The sequence below is a fragment of the Zalophus californianus genome, chromosome 6, assembly GCF_009762305.2.
Source record: "Zalophus californianus isolate mZalCal1 chromosome 6, mZalCal1.pri.v2, whole genome shotgun sequence".
Taxonomy (NCBI): domain Eukaryota; kingdom Metazoa; phylum Chordata; class Mammalia; order Carnivora; family Otariidae; genus Zalophus; species Zalophus californianus.
The window spans coordinates 54,427,539-54,443,426 of record NC_045600.1 but is presented as its reverse complement, the minus strand read 5'-3'; the positions used below and the strand labels follow the sequence as shown (position 1 = coordinate 54,443,426).

The 15,888-nt window shown below is 31.8% G+C and overlaps 1 pseudogene; it reads left to right on the top strand.

Moving 5' to 3' along the window:
• The window catches only part of LOC113909301, a 91,458-nt pseudogene extending 75,946 nt beyond the window's left edge, over window positions 1-15,512 (top strand).
• Window positions 15,513-15,888: the final 376 nt, after the last annotated feature.

Here is a 15,888-nt window from a genome sequence, read left to right as displayed (position 1 = left end):
CAGACAATATTTATGTGGAGAAGCAGGATTAAACTAGAGAATTTTTTCACATGAAGTATATGTTAGTGAAATTAAGACACATTTGATTCTGAGCTGCTTAGAAATAATCTAATTTTCAAGATTATTGTATATATTAATAGAATAACGAGTACAGATAAAAAGTTCAGTACAGCACCTAATAGGCATTAGTGTCATTAAATAATAATACTGCATTGCTCTCTGCCTACTCAAGAATATTTTTTATGGTACTGAATATCCTGGTCTGAGAATTCTTCACATTGGAATTTTATATTTCATGTGAAGATGTAAAGGGATTACATCAATACTGAATTTCAAAATTATTTTGGCTAAAAATATATATGTTGGCTAACAGATCTAATGTGTTAGTCCAAATAATCTTAAATACATTTTCCAAAAATTTTCACTGATTAGGTATAAAATTGGATAGAATTTTCTGTCTAGACCCTGTTCCCAGTGAGGATGTGCTATTCACATTATGGCCTGTTCCCCTGGCTAGATCCTTCCTGCTGGCAGGAAATATAGCACAGCCTGTAGATAACCCCAAATTAGAACTTTCAAATGCTGGCAGGAAATATTCAGTATCTGGCAACTGAGGCTTTTTAGTATTTGCCTCTACCTCTTTTCAGTTTTATTTGCAATATTCCAAATCATTAGATGTCTTTTACTCATATGCTTCTATTTACCCTAAGTAATTCATTTTACCCGAAATATATCTTATCATGTGCAATGATAATTTTCAAGACATAGACATATTTCCTGAAGCTTATAATAAAAAATTATACTCTGAACATGGAAGAATCACTATAAACCAGCATATTGGCAGCCTATGGCCAACTCAGGAAAGCAATCATGGAAGAGGAGCTTGATTCAATTTAGATAAAAGGTGAACTCCTGTCATTATCTATAAAAACGTGTTTCATAGGTACTCCCTCTGGATGGAGGTGGGGTGATAATTAGTAATTTGAGGAAAAGGGTTGCTGTAAACAGGTAAGAAACTAAAATGAAATTCACTTTTGAATCTTGTAGGCAAACCAAGCTTTGATTTTTTATTTTATTTTTAATATCTTTTATTTTTTTAATTGAAGCAAAATTAACATACAGCACTGTATTAGTTTCAGGTGTACAATATAATGATTTAACATTTCTATATATTTCTCAGTGCTCTTCAAGATAGGTATACTCTTAATTACCTTATCTATTTCAATTACTCCCTACCACTCATCTCCCCTGTGGCAACTACCAATTTGTTCTCTGTATTGAAGGGTCTGTTTTTTTGTTTCTCTCTTGTTTTCTTTGTATGTTCATTTGTTTTGTTTCTTAAATTCGACATACAAGGGAAATAATATAGTATTTGTCTTTTCTTACTGACTTATTTCACTTAGCATTATACCCTTTAGGCCCATCTATGTTGTTGTAAATGGCAAGATTTCATTCTTCTTTGTAGCTGAGTAATATTCCACTGTGTGTGTGTGTGTGTGTGTGTGTGTGTGTGTGTGTGTGTGTGTGTGTGTGTACACACCACATCTTCTTTCCATTCATTTATGGATGGACACTTGGGTTGCTTCCATATCTTGGCTATTGTAAATAGTGCTGCAAAAACCACAGGGGTACAAATATCTTCAAAGTAGCATTTTCTTTTTATTTGGATAAATACCCAGTAGCGGAATTAGTGGATCATATGGTAAATCTTTTCTAATTTTTTTGAAGAACCTCCATATTGTTTACCACATTTCTCTAAAGAAAACATATGGATGGCCCACAGATATACGGAAAGATGCTCATCCCAAGGCTTTCACTAGTTCTTATGGGCTAGGGTGGATTCCAGTTAATATATTATTCTACATATTCATCTTTGTGTAAATATATTAATTGGATGCTTTTGAATTTCAGGTATTTCAGAGAAATGGAAAGTATTTTAATATAATATGCCTCTTAATTCTGCCTAACTTTGTAAATGATTCAAATGTGTACTTCTAAATGTATTCTACTAAAATACATAGTCAGATCTGAGTTCAAATTTTGGCTTAAAATAAAAAATAGAGACTAGCCTGAAAATTCTCAGAGCAGACAAAACCAGTTTAGGCATACACATAAAGCTTAATTTAGCTTGTTTTACAAGACTAGGAACTGGTCATCTCTTGTTTGTGCCTCCAGAATTCACAAGTGAAACTTAAATGGTTCCCCCAAACTGACATGAGGTGGTCACAAACGAAGTCCCTGTCATTTAGGAAATTCCTAAAATTATAACCAATCACTGTGAAGAATATAGAGTCAGAATCTCCTCACTATATGCCACTTTAAAACAATATACCCCTGAGCTTCATATGTTTATTTTGAGTGCTCCTGGTTTATGAACTCTTTTGGTGTGTGCACAAAAAAACTTTCAAAAATTACTACTTCCATGATTCACTGGTTTTACTTCTGTTATTTCTGAACTTTTGACAGATTTTATTACTAAGGTATTTCCAAATAAGATCAAATTATCATGTTAATCATAGTTAACCATGAGGTTCAAGTGAGATAATATAAACTAAGGTTTACAGAGCATACCATAAGCATTCAGTAAATTATGGGCTTTTATTTGTAATCAGAATAATCAAAACTAGTTCTAAATAAAACAATTTAAGAACAAAAGAATACATTCAAGCTGAGGTAATATCCCATATAGCTCTTCAGCCTGAACAAGGATCCTATGTGATAGATACTAGGCATATTTCCAATGTGACAGCTAGAAATATTTAATCAATAAAGTTATATTTCTGCTTATAATTTATCCCTAAATGAAGATTGTTAGAGTTGTTTTTATGAAAAAACCTTAATCTGTAGTTTTATAATTTTATATGAGTAAGAGTATATATATATATATATATATATATATATATATATATACAAATGCAATATTAATTTGAAAAATGCACATGAGTATTTGATCAGGAAATAATATAAGGTTTCATCAATGTTTTCTCTAGTCATAGGTTTAGAATGAAACAAAACAGGAAAGGAGATGAGGCAGAATTATATTAAATCACATACTGAGATACTTTTCAATGGTTAAAAGGCATGCAGTTAAAACATGTCCTTAATGGGGCATCTGGGTGGCTCTGTCAGTTAAGCCTCCAACTCTTGATTTCAGCTCAGGTCATGATGTCAGGGTCATTAGTTCAAGCCCTGTCTCAGGCTCCATGCTAGGCATGGAGTCTGCTTAAGTTTCTCTTTCTCCCTCTCCCTCTGCCCCCCTCACACCCCCCCACTCACTCTCTCTCTCTCCAAAAAACAAAACAAACAAACAAACAAAAACATGTTCTTAGTTTTCCCAGATATTCAAGTTATGTGATCAGGTCTGCTCAACACGAGCTTGTGCTTTATATTGATAAATCTTTCTTTCTTTGGTATTTCATTAATTGTGACTTTGACTTTTCATTAATCATGTTATGACAGACAACTCCAATCCATTTTTTTAAAGCTAAATTTTGAAAACAACTCCATTTGAAGGAGAGTTGTAAGTTGCATTTCTCATGACAGTTGGTCATCAAAGGTTTTATTATGCTATTTATCATTCAAACCTGTTATACAAGAAGTAATACATTTTTAAAGACTCTAATAAATTTCCAAAGTTAGAGATCAATAGAATCTAAAAATATTGTACAGATGTTTTAATGCCTGTGAAACTGTAATATACATAACACTGATAATATTCAGAATTATTTTGTGTCACATTGATAAATTATTAATTTGATTTTACATTTATTGCTTGATAGAAAAAATTTGTCTAGAACAGGAAATCAATGACTTAATAGTTATTATTCCTAGGGCATGTCTTAGATATTCAGAATTGATTTAAAATTTAATAGAAAAATATTTCGTGGATATTAGTATAAGTGTTATATACATATGAAAAACACTGTCAAGATACGCAGGGAAGACTGAATTTTGAGAAATATTGCCAAGACAGCTATTAAATATTTTGTGATTATTTTAAAGTATCAGAAGTTATACTACTTGTTTTAGTTATCTAAGATGGTCTCAACAAAAAAGGCCACATTAAATTATCAGTTTAACCACATAATCTTTTAACTGCATTCCTGCTAAGTGCATTAAGTTCACAGTTTGTAAGTCATGTTTTTTGTTGTTTTAATGTAATCTTTATATTATCAATAAATGTTGAATTAATTCTATTCTAATTAGAATATCCTATAGGAAATTCTAATTAAAGATCATTGTAATGATAGTTGACAGCATACTTCTTGTTCTTTGTTTTTAATAAAGTTACTATTTATATAGAACAACACAATTTGCAGTTGCTTATGTATATACTCAGAAGTATTTTCTATTTAAGAACTTTTGGCATTCTTACTGTTTGCATTGGTCAAGGCATGGGAATGATCAACTTTATTTTCTCAGTGTATCAGTCAGGATCCAAAGGAAAACAGATGGCACACACAAATTTTAATAACTCAGAGTTGTTTACAAAAAATAATTTCACAAGTTTGGGTGGCATGTAGGAGAAGCATAATGAATAGTTCTCAAATTTAGGTTAGCATCAGTACAACTATCATCACTTTTGGTGGCAAAAGTTAGAAAGGAGAGAAAGGCTTAGAATTCATAAGATAATTCTGTAAAACACACCACTTTGGGAAGAGTAGTGACGTTTTGTGAAGGGATGCAGCAAGCACAAGTTAGGCTCATATGGTGAGAATCAGGAAACTATATTCCTTGACCTCTCTCTCCTCAATCCCTCCAATCTTTTGCCATGATTCCTCATTGATGAACCCAAAAGGCAGTCATAAGACATGTAAGCTCACTGATGTGATTTTTACAGTTCAGGTAACCTGAAAGAGGATAGAATAGGGACGAGTGGCTCTGGAAGTACACAAAACATATCCAGCATATTTAACCTCATTATATGCAGGTTATCACTGCTTTCTACTTCTGAGTTGTTTGGTGATGGTAATAGGTCTGAAATTGTTTTATATTATGTGACATTATTTGTTATGAAATAGTGTTATGCAAAATGATTTGTACCTAATACAGTGCTGCTGTAATTTGCATGTATTTGTGTTTAAATGTATGTTTATATGTCAATATAATATAGATGTGATGTGTTTGTGACCATATATGATAAAGCAGAGATTAAAAAAAGGAAAAAATCACCTCTCACTGTAGGCACTTTCTCACTGAAGTACCACCTGGGCTTCCGTATTTTCTTTACATAATTACTGGTTTAATTTTTCTTAATGTATATATCTCCTTTAGTAAATTTCAAACATAATACTCGTATTTTTTCTTCTTTACATTTAAGCATATAGACGACCAAATATAGGGTATGTATATTGTGCATTGTTTTTATTTTTGATTTACACAAATACACATGCATACTCACCTAGTGTATGTTTATTCATGTGACGATTTTGATATTCTTATTTATTTCTAATATAAGTACGACCTAATAAATGAATTGGTAATTATTTTTAATGACATTTACTTTTGTTAAATAGTTTGTAGATTAATATAAACACATTTCAATTTCGTTTGCTTTCTAAGTTAATTGGAAGATTGTACAATTAATTTTTAATGGAGGTTTTATGTCAACAATTATTCGTTACTTCTATTTGCACTTTGTTCACAGAAGACTTAATATAATTTACCTAATCCAAATATACCTCCTTATTTCATATAAAATGTTATGATTCTTGTCTCCCCATCAATTGAATCAGGAACCTAGGCAATGTTGGCTTTAACACTAGAAAGCGTAGTAATTTTTAGATTGCTCCTAATAGAGGACAGTATTTTCCTTAGATCACTGCTACTTGCTCCTGGCTTATGATTAGATCATCTCTACCACTTTTCTGACAACTAATTTATCTAGCTGTGAGAAGTAGCTTTACCAAGGAATCAACTATGTTATTTTAAAGTGTAGGCAGGGTAAAAATTTCAGTATTTTTCATCCTTACCAATTCCCAAAATCTAAGTGCTGATGTTTTCAGACAAAGGAAGTACTAAGGGAGGATTTGGAAATATCCATCCCAGGAACTATTTTAGAATAGCATAGAATTACAACTATTTCTGGTGTAGGTATATTCATGCTTGAAAATGTAGCTTCTCATTTTCACTCTCTTTAAAAAAAAAAGATTTTTTGTCAGTTGTTTAGAATTTTTTAAAGTAATAATGAAAGAGGAAGATAATTATAGAGAACTAGTATGTAAACATAAATATAATGAAAACCTAATGAAGAGACAGGCTATTTGCTTGATTAGTGTTAGGATAGTACTGGTAAACTAAATGTCTTTTAGAATAGAGACCACTCAGAATTAAGCATATCATAACCATTAAATAATTTCACACTATTTAACTTTTAGGTATTGATCTCTTGGTGAATTAACCTTGGATCATGTTCAGATTTCTCAGAAGAAAAGTTTTGAAAATAGTTTTGCAATACAATATTATCAGACAGTAGTACTTAAAGCACACTGTGAAACCCAATGTTGAACTTCTTTTTCCACTCTCAAAATAACAAAACAAATAATGTGGAGGCTATGTATGAGTCAGGGTAGGGCATATATGGGATATCTCTGTACGTTCCTTTCAATTTTGCTGTGAACCTAAAACTGTTCTAAAAAATAGTCTCTAAAATTAAAAGAACAGGTAAATATTTATTTAAAAATTTTAAAATATATAATTACAATAAAGATCACAGATTTTTTTCTCATAGGACTAGATAAGAATGGAAATAGCTAGCTGCAAGCCAGGTAGTAGCCTGGAATCTGCTATGCTCTGGGTCTAAAATGGGAAAATGGATGGGAGTCTGATTCTTGAAGTAATAATAATAAAAAAGACTGACAATGCACTGGGTATATAGTATTGCGCAATAAATTTTATATATATATATATATATATATATATATATATATATATATATATATATATACACTTTGAAATTTGATATAATTGTTTATTAATTCCAGGAGATTTTTGTCGTTTTTGTTGTTTTTGCTTCTTTGGGATTCTCATCATAGACAGAAAATATCTATGAACAAAGAAAGTTTTATTTCTTCCTTTCCAATATATATACTTTTTTTCCTTTTCCTCATCCTATTGCATTATCTGGGACTGCCACTATGATGTTGTATAGGGTTAGTGGGAGGACATCCTTGCCTTGTTCTTGATTTTGGCTGGAAATATTGCAATTTCTCACTATTGACTGTGAGATTATTTGTAGTTTTTCATAGATGTTTTTTTATCAAGTTTAGGCATTTAACTTCTATTCCTGGGTTGCTAAGATTTTTTTTTTTTTTAAATCATGATGGATGTTCAGTTTTGTCAAAATCTATTCATTTTGTCTAAATCTATTGATATGACTATGTGATTTTTCTTAATTTAGCTCCTTGATGAGATTGTTTCAATTAATTGATTTTTGAATAATTAACCAGCATTGTATACCTGGAATAAAACCTAGTTGGTCATGTTGCATAATAATTTTCATACATTTCTGGATTCCATGTTTTAGTATTCTGCTTTAGATTTTTTGCATGTATGCTCATGAAAGATACTGGTTTATAGTTTTTCTTTCTAGCATCGTTTCTGGTTTGGGTATTAAGGTAATTCTGGCTTTATAGGATTAGTTAGAGTATTCACTATGCTTCTATTTAATGGAAGAATCTGTAGAGCACTGGTATAATTTCTTCCTTAAATGTGTGGTAGAATTCCCCATCTGGGAACTGGTGCTTTCTGGTTAAGAATGTTAATATTATTAATTCAATTTACTTAATAGAAATGCACCTATTTAGTTGGTAGAGCATGAGACCCTTGATCTCACAGTCATAAGCTGGAGCCGTATGTTGGGCACAGAGACTACAAAAAAAAAAAAGTATTCAGATTGTCTATTTCTTCTTGTGTGACTGGGTAGATTGTGTCTTTCAAAGAATTGGTCCATTTTAGGTAGGTTGTCAAATTTGTGGATACAGAGCTGTTATATTATTATTTTTAAATACCTTCTACAGAGATTATTGGATGTAAAAATTACAATTTTCATTTAAATTCCAGTTGTTTAACATACAGAAAAAAATTATGGACTATTTTCTTTTCATAATATCCTTAAAAATAAAGAATAAAATTATTTTCAAGTCTTTGGAAAGCTAAAGGACCGGGCATAAATTACAATTTTTAATGAAAAAAATACTTTAAATAACACTTGATATGCAACAAAACAAATTTGAACTTTTATTTCACTGCATAATTAGTGGGGAAATGGATGACAAAACTCATGTTGCATATTTGAGATACATATTATATTGCCCATTAAGATCCATAAGAATATCTTCAGATCAACGAATAATAATATTCAAAATATAATATGCTATTTTATTATACTTTTGAAAGTCAGATCACACTTCAAATATTATCAAACCTAGATGATAAAGATTCATGGAGTTGCATAATGGAAAAATTTTTGTTGTAGAATCAGATAGGGACCTCTACTTCAGATCAAGATGGTAAACAAAGTAATAGACTTATCCTTCTGCTTTAAACAGATAGAAGAACAAGAAAAATACAATCAACCATGTATCTCATATATTAGAAAACCAGTACTAAATGCCTATAAATTCCCAGAGAAAGAAAGAAGACATGATGGACTCTAGGATTATAACAGTTTACTGATTAGATGCAGTTTTCAAAAGAAAGAAGTAAAAATTCAGCTAAAAGAGTATCGGAGGGGAAAGAGATTCAAAGTTGGAAATCTCCAGATATCTCAAGAGAGGGCCCCTAGAGTCTTGACCTGAATATTGATCTGTGCATAAGGGCAAAGTGTCTAACATCCAGGAAGAGACCATCAGAAAGGAACAGTACAGAGCTCAGGGAGTTGGGAGTGGTTCATGTTGTCACAAGGTAGATGAGAAAGACATTGAAGTGCACAGGGCATGAGGTAAAACATATAGAGAGGTGTCTCTTTAGTAATAGCTAAATTGGCCCTAGATTATAAACTTTCTTACATCTACACTAAACAAAATTTATAGGGGCTCCTGGGTGGCTAAGTCAGTTAAGCATCTGCCTTCGGCTCAGGTCATGATCCCAGGGTCTTGGGATGGAACCCCGCATCCAGCTCACTGCTCAGCAGGGGGCCTGCTTCTCCCTCTCCCTCTGCTGTTCCCCCTGCTTGTGCTCGCTCTCTCTGTCAAATAAATAAATAAAATCTTTTTAAAAATTTATAAGCCAGCTTGAAAAGTACCCTATGTATTTAAAGTATGTAATGGCATATCCAAGCTTCAATACTACTTAAAGGAATTACAACAAAATTCAGGTAGCAACAATATAAAATTCATAGTCTATCATCTTATCAAAACTTCTAGTCACAAAAAGGAGGGAAATATGGCTGTGATCTAGAGATAAATAAATCTGTAAGAACAAATATACATTAAATTGATGGTGCAATCTGGGAAAGGAAGTCAACAGTTATTGTGAATAGGCCACAAATGTTCAAGAAGGTAGAGGGAACTCGTACTACAATGAGAATAAAACAGATGATATAAAAATGACACACATCGAGCTCCAATATTCTTACTGACTTACTGTCTCTTTGTTTTAATTATTATTGACAAAGTGGTGGTGTGTGCTCTGATTATTTTATAGGCTGTAAGCTTTGCTACATATATATTGATACTCCGTTATTCAGTACATAAATATTTAGGATTTTTTTTAAGATTTTTTATTTATTTGACAGAGACACAGCAAGAGAGGTAACACAAACAGTGTTGTGGGGGCAGTGGGAGAGGGAGAAGCTGGCTTCCTGCGGAGCAGAGAGCCCGATGCAGGGCTCGATCCAAGGACCCTGGGATCACGACCTGAGCTGAAGGCAGACACTTAATGACTGAATCACCCAGGCGCCCCAAATATTTAGGATTTTTATGTCTTACTTAATTTACCACTTTATTATTCGGAAATGACCATTTTCATTTCTTATGACATTCTTTGCTTTGAAATCAGTTATTCTGATATTAATATAGCCACTTCAGTTTCATTGTTTGAATAATGTTAGCAGGTTAATATTTTCCTATCTTTTTATTTGTAATCAATTTTCTTCTTTATATTTAAGTTTTAGTAAGCAACATATACGTGGGCCTAACTCTCTTACCTGATTTGAAAAACATCTACTGTTTGATTGGCTTGTTTGCTATTTACATCTAATGTGAATACTGATATGGCTTGATATATGTCTACAATCTTGATGTGGTTTTCTATTTGTCTCAACTTTTTTTCTTATTTTTTTGTTTTACTTTTTTTTTCTATTGAGTTTAAAACAATTTGCAAGTAAGTTACTGGAACTGATGAGAGAATTTGGAAGGTCAGAAGGATATATTTTCAATATATAAAAACAAAAAATATATATACACACTATTAATGAACAATTGTAAAATAATATAAAAATTTAATGCCTTATAGCATAAGGTATTGATAATATGTATAATTTGTATAATGAGTTATAAGATATAGTATATATTACTATTAGTATAATATAATATTAGTATAAGGTATAGTATAAAGCTTATATAGTAGTATCAAAAACATATCCTTACGATTAATTCTAACTAAATATGTGCAAAATTTCTGGGCTGAAATTACATATTTTTTACATATATATGTAAGGAATTTTAAAAAGCCTATATAGCTGGAAAAAATTCTTACAACTTAGTAATAACATGACAAAGACAATTTTAAAATGGGTAATATGTGTGAACCATCATTTTACTAAAAAGGAAAAAGTACATTTAAAAATCATCATCATTCAAATAATCATTACAAAACACCATTATACATCTATTAGAATTGCTACAATTAAAATAGTAGCCAATACCATTTACTAGAATCCTTCACTTGTTCAGTACTTTTTTTCACACCATATTTTGTCTATAGACATTGTAGTTAGCAAGCCATCACCTTTACAATTTCACCTAAAATTGGCACCTATGATGTAGTTCAAATTTAGAGGGGTTTTTCACATTAAAAATGTAACATAATATTGATATCTAATATGAGGTGAAAGACTGATAAGCTTTAATCACTAGTTTCTATTTATTATTCATCAAGTGATTTAATAAGTACCTGTCAAACACCCACCACACACTAGGCAGTATCCCAGCACTAAGAATACGTCAGTGAATATAATGGACAGAATGACCCTGATCACATCAAGTCTAGGGATTAGTCAGGGACGAGGGACAAGAGTAAAGCATGGATAGGTAAAAGGGAGTGGGGGCTGGGGTCCTCAACAGGGTTTACAGAAAACCTGAGAAGATGGAATTTGAAGGGTGGCCGGAAGGAGAGGGCTTGAGTAGTGCAGATGTTGAAGTCCAGACAGAACTTCGTACTGCTGAAAAATGTCAGTGACAAAGGTGACATTTTATAAGTTAATGGGTATTAAGAAGGGCACGTACTGCATGGGGCACTGGGTGTTCTACGCAAACGATGAATCATGGAACACTACATCAAAAACTAATGATGTGATGTATGGTGATTAACATAACATAATAAAAAAATCATAACAAAAAAATAAATGTAGACCTTGAATACTTGATTTTAACATTAATGTAATTCAGTGTATGCATGCGCTACATTCATATTGCAGATGGGGGGAACTGCTCTCTTTCAACTACCATTTCATCCTGTTAATTATTTCAGTAGATTTGCCGATTTTCATTTTTCTGTGGTAATCATGATCATCGTTATTAATATGAATTTATTCTAAGGGCAACTGGAGCAAAATCTCATGTGGGATGTTTAAATTCTCTCATTTGTAAGTTCAAGTAGATGGTAAAAATGGCCCACTATTCTATTAAACTGCTGTAACCTAAGGCAAGCTGTTCTGAAAATCACTGGGTGGGAATTAACTACCAAAATAAAGGTGAAGACCTGTTAGTCACATTTCACAGGATACACATGAATACATCTTCTTCAAAATTAAGACTAATTTCCCTAACTGCTGAACCAGAAATGGCTAGAAATCTGCCTGATATTCCATTTATAATCTCAGACACAGTAAATTTATGAGTATGTCACTTCATTATGTTTGCTATGTAATGCATGCATTTTTAATACTATATATTGTTTAGAAATTCGTTCTGCTGTAAATTCCTGAGGCTTTATTCTACAAATTTTACATATTAGGACTTATCATGAACTTTTTATGATAAAATAGTCCTCAGAATTTTTAGGTCCCAGCTTCTGTTATACATTTTAATTATATTTAAAATAATATAATTTATATTTATAATACAATAACATATTTCAAATAGTGTATGCTTGATAGGATTTTCAGTTTTTACATATTGCGATATTTTGTAGAAGTGAAGTGAAAATGAACAATTAACTAAAGTAAGCTAACTGAATTTGTTAACGTATTAACCTTTTAATTCTAAATTAAGTATTTACAAGTGCTAGGATAACAGACAAATTTACCCTTTGCATCAGACTCTAACTATGGCTGAGCCCTAAGTTACTAAATGCTTTCTCTTCACTTCTAGGATTTTTGTTTGGGTTATTATAATCATTGTTGGTGCTATTGTTGTTGTTGTTGATGATATGGAGTAGTAGTATTTTGATTCCTTTTAGGCTCTGTTAGAAAGCAGGAAATTCCAGCTGGGCTCACCTACCTTTTTTGGCACTAGAAAAAAGTTAGCATGGAATGCAACATGAAAATGTCAACAATATTTTACCTGAACTATAAAGACATTTGTTTAAATACTTCACGTAATTATCTTCATTTTGACAAGGTCCAAAGTCCCCTTTAACTCTCAAGCATATGTATAATCAAAGAGAAAACCTAATTTTCAAATCTTCTCTTTTTCCTTCCTTTTAAAGAGAATACAATGCTAAAACAACACAAAAGCTGTGCAAAACTAAGAATAAAAAATCAAATAAACAGTTTTTTTCTTAGGAATAGAGGACAGTATAAAATCAATAATTTAACTTATTCCAAAATGAGTAGAGAGAAGAGAGAAAAAGAGAGGAGAGATAAACATGAAAATAAATAATGACTACAATCTGTCTTCAGAGAGGAAAATATTATTTTAAGTATGTTTATTCTTTGGGTAATATGTTCACCTGATACAAAATTCAAAAATTATAAGAGTATGGAATAAAAAGTGTCCCTCCCTGATCCCTAGTCACTCAGTTTCCCTACCTGATGGCCGCCCAAGGTTTTCAGCTTTCAGAAATACCCTATGGATAAATACCTAGTAGTGCAATTGCTACTAGGGTAGTTCTATTTTTAATTTTTTGAGGAACCTCCAGGTTGTTACCCAAAGGATACAAAAATACTGATTGGAAGGTGCAAATACACCCTGATGTTTATAGTGGCATTATCAATATTAGCCAAATTATGGAAAGAGCCCAAATGTCCATCGACTGATGAATGGATAAAGAAAAAGTGTATGTATGCATATATATAACACAATGGAATATTACTCAGCTATCAAAAAGAATGAAATCTTGTCATTTGCAATGATGTGGGTGGAGCTAGAAAGTATTATGCTAAGAGAAATAAGTCAGTCAGAGAAAGACAAATGCCATATGATTTCACTCATATGTGGAATTTAAGAAACAAAACAGGTGAACATAGGGGAAGGGAAAAAAAAAGAGAGAGGGAAGCAAACTGTAAGAGACTTTAACTATAGAGAAAAAACTGAGGGTTGATGGAGGGAGGTGATGGGGAATGGGCTAAATGGGTGATGGGTATTAAGGAGGGTATTTGTTGTGATGAGCCCTGGGTAAGTGATGAATCACTGAATTTACTTCTGAAACCAGTATGACCCTATATATTAACTAACTAGAATTTAAATAAAAAACTTGAGACAAAAAAAAAGAAATGCCCTACCCCTGTACAGTGATGTACACATATATTTTTATTTTCCTATTCGAATGGTAACATGTTGTGCATATTTTAGTTTGTTTTACAATTTATATCTTATAAATCATCCCATATCAATACAGGAAGAACTTGTATTTTAGAAGCATCTATATCTGTTTCTGTATTTTATAGTCTATTTAATATTATATTGTTGATTTTTTGCTTAGTATTTTAAAGAAACTTGCACATATTAAAGAAATCACTCTTTTATTTGTTACATGATTTGGAATCTTTTTTCTAGTTATCATAAACCATTTTCCCAGACAGAATTGCATTACTGTTTGTTTGGTCAAAATTATTAATATATGTTATTTTACTATTTTGCATCTTATATTTAGAAAAGCCTTTTCCATTCCAATAATAATGACAGCAAAAATATCTTGTGAGTTATGTTTGCACATTTAGAGTCTTTTTATACATGTGCCTTTGAAAAATGGAATTAATTTTTTGTTAAGTTTCACTTATATTTTTAGATATATATGAAGTTATCCCCAAACTATCTACTTATAACCTTTCTTATGTCATTATATTTTAAATGTTACTTCTAATGTATAATAAATCTCATATTTACTTGGGTATATTTTCTGACTTTCTACTCTTTTACATTGTTCTTTTCATCTATTTATGTGTTAATTACTACAGTGTAGCTCTTAAATGTATTTTAATTTCTTGAAAAGGTAGGCTTGTACCACCTTATTATTAATTTTTTTGAAAAGCATATTAGCCAATATTGCATTTTAATTTATTCACATAGATTATTTTAAATAAAACTGATTAGTTTTTAAAAGTTGTGGTAATCAGTTTATAGTTTAACATAAGTAGATTTGATATGAGATTGTCTCTCTATTCAAATACCTGGAATCCTTTCCATTATTTTCCACATTTGGAGTGCAGGATCAGTAATGAGACAGGTTTTATATTTTAATATTTTGCTTATTTGGTCTTACACATACTTGTTTTAAGAATTATCATAAATGAGGATTTTTCTCGTTATGTCTTTTAAATGATTTCTGTAGATCTAATGAGACTATTTTAAAATATTATTTACATAACTACTTTGTTTTATATATTTTAATTTTCTTGGATTTTCAAAGTACACAACTTTCAAATAACACAATCAGTATCAAGACCTTTTAGGGAATGTAGGAAAAGACATACTTATCCAGGCTCAAGTGTGACTAAGAACCAATCATCATATGGCTGGGAGTGATACATCTCGTATATAGCATGAGCAGGACCAGAAGTCACAGGAAAGCTGAACTAACAGATATCCAGACCTTCTTGTCTTTGTAATTTTCAGCATTATGAAACAAGGATATATCAATGTAGGCAACACTAAATTTGTTTTTGTATTTTATTATGCAGTCTTGACCTCCGTTTCCGACCTGGGCCAGTTCACCCCTCCTTAGGCAACCTGGTGGTCCCCTGCTCCCGGGAGGTCACCATATTGATGCAGAACTTAGTGCGGACACCGGCTCGGCATAGCGCACTACAGCCCAGAACTCCTGGGCTCAAGCGATCATTCCGCCTCAGCCTCCCGAGTAGCTGGAACTACAGGCTCGCTCTACCGCGCCCGGCTATTATGCAGTCTTGAAAAATTTTCTGGCAATTTAGAATAGACTTGCTTGACATATGATTCTTTTTGATAAAATCCTTATTTTAGAATATATATATTGAATATTTAAAATTAATATGAAATAGGGGCACCTGGGTGGCTCAGTCGGTTGAGTGTCTGCCTTCAGCTCAGGTCATGAATCCAGGTCCTGGGATCCAGATGCGAGTTTTGCTCTCTGCTCAGCAAGCAGTCTGCTTCTCCCTCTGCCCCTCCCCCTGCTCATGCTCTCTTTCTCAAATAAATAAAATCTTTAAAAATTACTATGAAATATATAGAATTGGTATTTAATTAGTGATTACACTTTAAAAAATCCCATTTGAAAGTAATTTTAAAGATTTTATTTATTTATTGGGCG